Source organism: Neolamprologus brichardi, chromosome 10 (genome assembly GCF_056152115.1).
Source record: "Neolamprologus brichardi isolate AB-2024 chromosome 10, ASM5615211v1, whole genome shotgun sequence".
NCBI classification, from domain to species: Eukaryota; Metazoa; Chordata; class Actinopteri; order Cichliformes; family Cichlidae; genus Neolamprologus; species Neolamprologus brichardi.
Window position 1 is genome coordinate 29,695,890 of NC_142113.1, and position 10,111 is coordinate 29,706,000.

Sequence of the window (10,111 nt, forward strand, 5' to 3'; positions counted from 1 at the left end):
GAGCTTGTCAAAGCAGGTCCTCACCAAACCGTGGAAGCCAGGTGAACAATACAGCTGATCCCTGCATATCTAAGTGACAACTCACAGTCTGCGGGCATTGTGGGTTGTTTTGACAGATCCGCTGGCTCGTTTTCCTTTTCCATCCTCTCACATGTTATCTGGGCATGGCACAGTGTGCTGCTTTTGTCTGCAGCACCGCCGTAAATGCATGCAGTTATAGTAACGCCTATACGCGACAGCTGCCTGACAGATGATGCTGAAGCGGGTCACGTGGCCTTTCTTTCTTCAAAAGATTATAAAGAGGATTCTGTGCATGTTCCAAGGAAAGACGGCCTTGCATATGGATGACGTTCCGAGAAATGTCAAGTGACTTTTTTCCTGGCTTTTGTTGAAACAAGTCAGTCATTGCCGTACAACAGCCTCACCTTACTTTAATAGTTCCAAGAGGTGCACATTTCGCAGCGCAGAGATCTTTAATGACTGCTGATGAAAAGATACCAGACGACTTATCACTTAAAGATACATCTTGTTTGTTTTAAGATCGGACATGAAGTTATGCTGTTTTTGCAACCACAACCAAAACATTCCAGACCACAAATATATTTTCAGTGTTGGGGAGCAACGGAATACATGTACCGCCGTTACGTATTTAAAATACAAAATATGAGTAACTGTATTCCGTTACAGTTACCGTTTAAAAAGGTGGTATTTAGAATACAGTTACTTTGTTGAAATAAATGGATTACACGGCGGTACTTCCCTGTTTCATATTGTGGCGGGTCAGGACTGTTTGGGTTTTGTTTGACAGCTACGTTCTGTTGTTCCAGGCGGCAGCGTTACGGTTGCCATGGTTACAGGGTGACGCTCTCTCTCTGCGTGTTTCCTGGGTGAGAGAGGCCTTTTTGTTGTTGTTGTGCTAAGCTAATAGGCAGAATGCTACAGGTATAGCTCTAAAGAATGTAGCATCATAGGCAGTGTAGTCCGTGCTGCAGGGAGAATGGACTGCCATACACGTTATGTGTCTGTGAGCGAGGGAGGGAGAAAAAGGAAAAGTACGAGCTGTCATCGAGCAGAAACGGGAGCTGGAAGCATGTAAATATAATAATAACCACTGCAGCCAAGAAGAGAGCCTGACGAGCCCAGTTGTAAGTAAGCTATTAAGACTCGACTGTACACTGTGTTCGTGTTTTCCCCAAAAAACAATAAGTTCCGTTGGAGCAGCCTTTCAACGCCTCTCTCTGTCTCTCGCAGGCAAACTTGACCCAGACAGCAAAGTAAAGCTAGTTTTCGGCTACGAGCCCGACACAGAACCCACCGTATTAGCCAGAGGTCCCTTTACTACGGTTCGGAGCCGCGGACCTTCAGTAACAGTAATAAATCACAGCAATAGTACATTCACGTAGTTGTAAACAGCATGATAATATATTAAGTAATCCAAAGTATTCAGAATACGTTACTCTCATTGAGTAACGTAACGGAATACGTTACAGAATACATTTTGGGGCATGTATTCTGTAATCTGTAATGGAATACATTTTAAAAGTAACCTTCCCAACACTGTATATTTTTCACAAAACACACAGCTGGAGAAATCTCAGAACTTCAGCTTCACAACAAAGTTTTTTTTAGAGGTTTATGATTTTGTAATTTTCATACAGTAAATTTTGCATCCCTACAAAATTAGTTACTGATGAAACAATATGAATTAATTAAGAGGAACCAATATTTAAATAAGAGTTATTTTATTGATTTGTATAGACAGTGTAGAAGTAGCAACGGAGTGGACCAGGGACAGCGATCTTCCTAAGAGGCAGTCTTAGATAACTGTTTAATGTGTGCGCTGAAGGACATATCCTGGTCAAAAATGGCTTTGAGATTCCTCACAGTGGTGCTGGAGGCTGATGCCATCCAGACCAACTTCCTGGTTAGACAATATCTTTTCTTGGAAGAACACTTTAACAGAGCTGAAAATATTCCCACATGTTAAAACATGAACAAACACAATAAAATAAAAGGCAAAAGCAGATGACTGACCAAGACAAGACCATATATAATGCTCCAGTCAGACCAGCCGGCTCAGGCTTAGGGTCTGGATGGCAAGGAAGCTTCCCCACAGGGGGTTGACCTGGACACGTTTTGGTGAAACACGCGAGGCGGGAAGTTATCTCTGTCTAGCCAGCCTGTCCTTATCTGTCACCAGAGGTTACTCATCCAGCTGCTTGATTCACAAGTCAAAAAATGTGCACACCCACACAGAAGCTTTTAGTTAACGGTGATTAAAATCTGCTAAGTTACTTAAGGTCACCTCTCTCACTGCATTAACGAAGACAAGGGAAGTTCTTGAACAGGTGCAACGTCTGCGTTACACAGTGGGGAAGATGTTTATCACACACGAGCAAGTACAGCGGCACAGGCAGATGTGCAACATACAGCACTGTGTTGCAAGTAGTTTGAGGCATCAACTAAAATAGTAAAGAACAAAAAGTAGATTGACAAGAATAAATCGGACTGCAAATATTCAAACAGGTCCACCACTTTGGCCTGTGCTGAGCTACCACCAGCTTGACCACTGGCATATAAGACAACCAGAAACTGAATGCAGTAGGTTGGAAATCTTGTAAACCCAAATTTTATTCAGAACAAAACACAGGAAACACATCAAATGAAACTGAAATATTTTACTGTTTGGTGAGAATATTAGTTCATTAGCTCTCTAAGATGCTCTTTTTATACCCAGTCAAATTACTGACACGTTGCCAGCTAACCTAATTAGTTGCAGACTGTTCCTCCAGCTGTTTTTTTCAGTACTACGGATATTTCCAGCATTTTGTTGTCCCAACTTTTTTGAGAAGTGCCACTGCCTTCAACTTCAAAATAAGCTAATGATGTAGCTCATATATCATAGCTCAGTGTTTCCCAACCACTGTGTCGCGGCATATAGGTGTGTCGTGAGAAATGATCAGGTATTCCATGAAAGATGATCTGTTTTCACTTGATTGGTGCTCCAAAGCGACTGGCGTGAGTAACGGCAGAACAATTACACCCTCTTCCACTAGAGGGCAGTGCAACTTCTTGGTCTAATTAAGTTGGTTGCCAACAGCGAGTAAAACAGAAAAAGACGAAGAAGAAATTACATGCTGCGAGTGAGACAACGCAGATAAATATTTGAAAAGAAAAAGTAGTAAAAAAAGTAAAAAAGGTATACTAGGGACAAACCGAGCTAATTCCGCTATACTTGGTGTGCAGGGAAAAATGATCAATCTGCTTTTTGTGACATTTTTGTTTGGTGGTGCGCCGTGTGATTTTTCTAATGTGAAATATGTGCTGTGGCTCCAAAAGGTTGGGAAACACCGATATAGCTAATCTCATTAGCGCAAAACGAGCCAATGATATCGCTCATATGTCATATAGCTAATATCATTAGCGCAAAACGAGCCAATGATATAGCTCATATGTCATATAGCTAATATCATTAGCGCAAAACGAGCCAATGATATAGCTCATATGTCATATAGCTAATATCATTATCTCAAAAGGAGCTAATGATGTAGTTAAATGATGCAGCTTAATGCTGAAAAACAATTGGCATGCTGGCCAGAGGGGTATGATACGGAAGAGGATTAGGGACACTGGAAAAAAAAAGTGGGCACGTCTTTTTTTTTCTTCTTTTCCTGAATTCTGAGAAAAAAGTCAGAATTTGACTTTTTTCTCAGAATTCTGGAAAAAAAAAAAAAAAGATGTGCCCACTTTCCCCCCCCCCCCAGTGGCCCTAATCCTCTTCCTTAGTATGAAGGAAGCTCAATGTCGCTAGGATTTCTTGGAGTTAGCTGGGTCAACAAAACCTAAACCCACAGACAGAGATAACGGGTATCATGATGGTTATCCGTGTTCTCTGCTAACCTGGCTTTCTGCTTCAGGCTCTTCAATGGCTGCTGTTTATTTCTAATGCAACAGCCTCACATTAGAGCTCACAGTACACCCCACAGTTTAAAACACTAGGTCAAACACGTCTGCATAGATTATTTACGAATCTAATACCTCTCACATAAACAGCGTATTTATATCTACCTGTACTGTCAACACATGTAAAAGTATTGATTTTCCTGTAGCGAAGAACTGAATTAGGATGAGCTTACAAAAAGCAGCTTGCTGAGACAAACACTGCATCGAGTGTTCAGTATAAGCATTAAAAGAAATAGCTCAGGATGAAATGTTTTCAAATGTATTCACAATCCTCAGAGGTCTTCTATCTATCTCTACAGCTGTTCCTCTTAGAGCGATTTAAACTCCTCAGAGAGAGGACTGCAAGCAGCATTGCAGAATCAGATCGACAAGTTTTGACAGGAGTTTTACTGCAGCAACTGTGGAATGAGCTGCGAGTCAAACAGCCAGCTTCACCAGGCCCCCGGGTGAATGCTCGGCAGGTCGAAGCCAAAGAAAATGTACCTGAGCATCAAATGGAAAAGGAACTGATTGTAGATAAACAGGTGAGTCATCTGGGTACCTGCAGGGAACAACCTGTAGCTGACTTTGTCCTCGTTAACATCTGGCAACTGTCAGTGAGGGAGATATTTAAAAGAATTCTTTCGACGCTTTTCTTTTAAGCGGCACATCGTGCACTCCCCATGTCATGTTTACATGCCACTATTGCATGTCAAAGACTTTGTGCATTCTCCAGCTGTTAGGCTGTGCTTTGTCACGTATCCTTGACTTTTAGACATCCTGATGCTGCAGGATTTAACGGGAGTTTCTTTCTCCCAAGTGAGATCGTTGAGGTTCACTCTTTAATATGGCATGAATCTTACCCTGCAATATAGCGAACCTTGGGATAACTGCTGTTGTGAACTGTCAGTAAAAAAAACTTTCTAAAAGTCCTGTGGTTAGTTAATTGTCTTTACAACTACTGTGAGGATTATAGGTTTGGGTGAACAGCTGTTATAGGCGTTCGTTAGATAGTTACTGCAGTGAGACAGACAACCATTCACGCCTATGACAGTTAACCCAACCAGTGCATGTCTTTGAACATATGCACTGGGCAGGACATGGAAACATGAAACTAATCAACACATCTATGTGCTGTCAGTCAGCTCATTGTCCTCTGCATTGTGGTTCCATAGTGTAGTGGTTATCACGTCTGCTTTACACGCAGAAGGTCCTGGGTTCAATCCCCAGTGGAACCAGAAAACACTTATCAAATCATAGTGAGAAGTGTTTGAGTAATAGAAACCTACGACCTCCATTTTTCTGTATTTAACACAAAAGCAAAACATCTGCACAGCACAGTCTACTAAGACAATGTGCTTAAACCAGTATATGTGATAATGTTGCACCCCTGAATCTGACATCTCAGTCCAGCCCATTCACTCCCGAGGCGTAACATGCCGACGTTTTGTCACGTCCCGCGGCGTTCCTGAGGAACGCGAAAGGAGACCTTCGGCGTTCTTATGGTACGCGGCGGGTTATGGCTGAAATCCAGTGCAATGACGCTCCCGCGGTAATAGACGTTCCAGCCCTGTATTCCAGCCCTAAACCTAACCTTATCCCTAGCCCTAACCATAACCTTTTTCCTGACCTTAACCAGGACTTTAATGATGTTAAATAGCGTGTTTCTAAGCGATTTGAAGAAAAAGAGCGAACATGTGTAGATTGAGTCCATACGGTTCTCATATTTCCTCATTTTTCCGAGGTCGTCATTCAGGAACATGGTGGGTAGCCGAAAACGTAATATGTTGACGATTTGTCACCTAGCGTAAAATGTTACGCTTTGGGAGTGAGAACGTGTTGCTCAGTCACAACTACAAAAGTAAACCTGCAGTGATTGGTCATTATCTGTCACTCACATTTAAAGTAAAACACACCAAAACATAATATTTTCAGCAGTTATGATCCCAAACTTAACTCTAACCTTAACTTTGTTCTCAGGAAATCAGAATATGTCATTTTGCAGGCTGTGGCTCAGCAGGAGGTGGAGCAGGTTGTCTGCGGGTCAGCCTTCTGACTAGTAGACAAGGGCGAGTGCTTAGGCATGGAAAAAAGTGCTTGTGTGAATAAGGCTTATATAAAGAAAGTGGTCAATGGGAGTACTACTACTACTACTACTACTACTAATAATAATAATAATACATTTTTCTGTCACACATGAAAAACTATTTACATTTCCCCCCCCCAAAAAAGTTTGTTTTGCTTGTCGCTACAGTGAGTAATGTTAAGATTATCACCCATGATAACATCAAGCTCAGCCCAAAAAAGTTACATAACATAACTTCCAGTATTTGGAATATTGAGAATCAGTTTGAAATGGAGATCCCGAGTGGAGTCAAAGTCAGGACTGAGAAAAAACTTGGCAGTGGAGATAAATTGCTTGTGGGGTTAAAGAGCTTTAGTAATTTGGGGGAAGACAGAAAGAGCGAAAATCATAGGCTGAGGTGCAGTCAGTGCCACTAAGAACTAAATTTTAACTGAGTCAGTGCACATTCACATGCAATCCCTACCAGCGCACAATTCTTACTCATTCGCACTGTGCATAAGGAGGCTAACACCCTCGCATACACACAGTGCATTAAGGGCGTTGTCCCCAGATGATGAAGCAAATCTCTGAGGCTCCTGAATGAAAGCGTCTTGGCACAAACATAATGATTACTTCTCCTGCCAGCGAACTCAGCGGTGACTCCACCCTTTCTGTCATTATACCCTTATTCTTCTTGCTTAATTGTTGACTTTCTTCTGTCAAAATATCAGGTTCTTTTGTGTCACGCAGCCTCAGCGGAGCTGCTCGCCAGCAGCGTTCCCCTCCACCTGTCACATCACGCAATGACAAACAGGTATCGCCGACCTGCAAAGCCACAATAAAGTGGATGAGTCGATACAGGGCAATGAGTGACTGTGATTCCTCACCGCTTTTGTGAAGAGCTGGCAAATCTATTATCTCCTCATAGGTAGGATTCTTTTGTGGAAGTGAGATTTTTCCATGACGTCAACAACCTTGTATCTTTGCAAATCAGATATTTAAGGTTATCGCCAAGATTAGTTTTCACTTTTTAATTTCATAACCATGCCCGTCTATCTATCCTCATGTATAAATTGCACATATAGAAGCTACTTATCACTTATTTATTCCATATTATATATATTCCATAATTTATTCCAGCATCTTTGCAGACTCCACTATTGTATGATAAATACGTTATGTACACCGAGAGCAAAGACAGAGCCATATGCCAGTTCCTTGTATGTGTACACATACGTGGTCAATACAGCCGATTCTGATTGGTTACTGGTCAAAGATCTATGCTGCGCGTCTTAGTAAGAGTTTTGCTTATGGGCAAATTAATAGTTATAATATTCTTATTGTAGCTATCAGATCAGTTCAGTTAGATAAGCTACACAGTGAACAGCTAGAACAGTTAAATCAACTTTAGCAATGACCCTGTGCAGGGTCAGCTATCACAGCCCAACAGCAGTTGCATCCAACACTGAATTGGACAAGCAGAAGAAAATGGATGGAAGTAGTAATTAGGGATGGGTTTTGATAATCGATTTATCGATTAAAATCGATTCTAGCTTGGATAACGTGATATGATTCATTAAAATCCTGAATCGATTTTTAAATATAAATTTATTTTGCACGAAACGCCAGAATCTCAGGTTAAACCTCACAAAATTTCAACAACCACCAAACAGCTAAAACAGTAAATGAGATCAGGTACAAGGATTCTGCACAAAGATGTAAACACAAAGCGCGGACCCGCCGACGGATCAGAATCAGCGAGATGCAGGGCTGGACTGGGACAAAAAATCGGCCGGGCATTTTGACTAGAGACCGGCCCACCAAAAATGTGACGTCATTCAGGGGTAAAACCGCAAAGGATTCTGGGAACTTGTGGCAAGAGGTACTAGCGCACGCAGGCTTTCAATTGAACTCAGTTACACAGCGATAAAAAGAAACACAAAAAATGGCAAGAAGCTGTTGTATTATTAACTGCAATAGCCGGTGTTGTGCCAAAAAGTGATTGTCTGCCAAAAACTGATTTCTGGTATTTGCCAAAAACTGATTGCTCGTATTTAAATTGCTATAAGTAACTTGTTGGGCTATAATATGTGAAACATATGTCAAATGCATCCCTCATGGATGGCATAAAGTCATCTTGAGCCACAAACAACATTAGTGTAACAAGGTAGAAGCCGCAATCAGTCTTTGGCAGTGACTTTTATATAACCTTTATTTATGCCGTTAAAAAAAATCTCATTAACATTAAAAATGTCTTTTGTAAGAAGTAGTTGGACAGCAGAAATGGCTCAAATATTACAATCGTTCTGTAAAAATATTTAAAGTGGGGATAAAGGACCGGATTGGTTATAATGTAAGTACAATAACACAGAGTTGTAAAGATACTTGAAAAAACAGCTAATTTTTTAATTCCATATATAGCCCCTTTGTAAACGCTGTTCACCGAAGTCTATTTACCAACATACGTAAAGATATTACACATAAAAAATACACGCAAACATTGGAAATCAGTTTTTGGCAGGCAATCACTTTTTGGCACAACACCGGCGGCCGCCTCGGGTCTCTCCTCCTCTTGCCTCCCCTTTCCCTTATCCATCTGCTGGCCTCCACCACTTGCTGATGTTGCTAAATCTGTGGAAGCTATGCCATAGCTACCACCAAACAATTCAGTTATTTTTACACATTTAGCAGCGTCTGCCTGAAGGGCTTGTTTCTTTTTGGCCCTAATTTTTTCTGCACCTCCTTTCCTTTTTTTGTTCTCCATTTTAGTTCGTCTATAAGATTGCTAAACAAGGGGGCGGGTGCATCCGACCTCCTCGGCTGTAATTGGTCCAGCCCAGAGTCGATCATGACCAATTGGCCAATCCAACACCTTTCACTATTTATACCCTTCCAAAAAAAAAAAAAAAAAATCGATCGGCCCATAAAAACAAAAAATCGCCAGCGGCCCACCGGGCAAATGCCCGGTATGCCCGATGGCCAGTCCAGCTTTGGCGAGATGTCGCCTTTCTCACCTGACGGCACGGACACAGTCGGGGCTGAAAGCCGACAGCTGCTGATTCCGATGTTTCGGCGGTCCGCGCTTTGTGTTTACGCCCTTTTTGCACCGATTCTGAAGCTGCAGGTTTTTTATCTCTCCCCAAACAATATTGACCGAACCAGCAGCAAAAGAAGCAGCAAACTACGCTTCACATAAACATCGTCATGAATTCCCTCTTACTTTTCCTGTTTTGCTTCCACCACGATAAAAATCACACTTCATGCACAGCTCTCTCTCGCTTTCATCTAAAAATCTGTTTTCTGCATTATTCGCTTGCTTGTTATGCACAAGTCTGCCGCTGTTTACAGCGCTGTCGGCCGTTTTTTTTCCTTTTCCTTTTACCGAAAAGAAAGCGTCATTTCTGCTGTTCAATACAGAACAGCAGAACTTTAAATTATGCAAAATTGCAAAACGCTTAGCTGTGTCTCTAATCAAACCTCTGTAGCTTTGCTCTGCTTCACTTCAGCAGCATCAGGTAATGTTCATATGTTGATTAATGGTTTTCTTTCGTTTTTGATCTACTGAAGAATATTTTTTATAAAATCCCAGGCCAGAAAAATCACCTTCATGTTTTTCTGTGTTTTACCCTCAGCTACTTTGACACAAAGGCATCCGCTGTGATGCTTACACCTTTGATAAAGTCTCGCAAGTGTCAGTTTTATAGATATAAAAATATGGAAATGTACTGATGCATGATCTGAATTATAATATTTCTGACTGTCTGAGGCAAAATTTCCCTGATTCGAATCGAAAGGAATTGAATTTAATCATGGATCGAATCGATTCGATTCTAGAAATCAGTGACGACCCAGCCCTATTTCTGACCACTTGATGAATGTGGTATTTACTGGTTGCTGTGTGGCACTGAAGTGTGTTTGTCAGAGTGATTCTTCATTATAACAACTGTTTTTACAGCGGCGACACAAATAATCTAAAACGTGTCCACCAATTATTTCCTATATAGAGTTTGGAAAGCTGGAAAAAAAGTAAGAAACACCAGATAATCTATTATTTTATGAACATTTTTATTATTTTGTCGCAGCATCATTACTGCACAAACAAAA

At 41.3% G+C, this 10,111-nt stretch overlaps 1 non-coding gene across 1 annotated transcript; it reads left to right on the forward strand.

Annotated features, from left to right (window-relative positions):
* Positions 1-5,107: 5,107 nt before the first annotated feature.
* Positions 5,108-5,180, forward strand: trnav-uac (transfer RNA valine (anticodon UAC)). The gene has a single exon. It is a non-coding gene; the product is annotated as a tRNA-Val (tRNA).
* Positions 5,181-10,111: the final 4,931 nt, after the last annotated feature.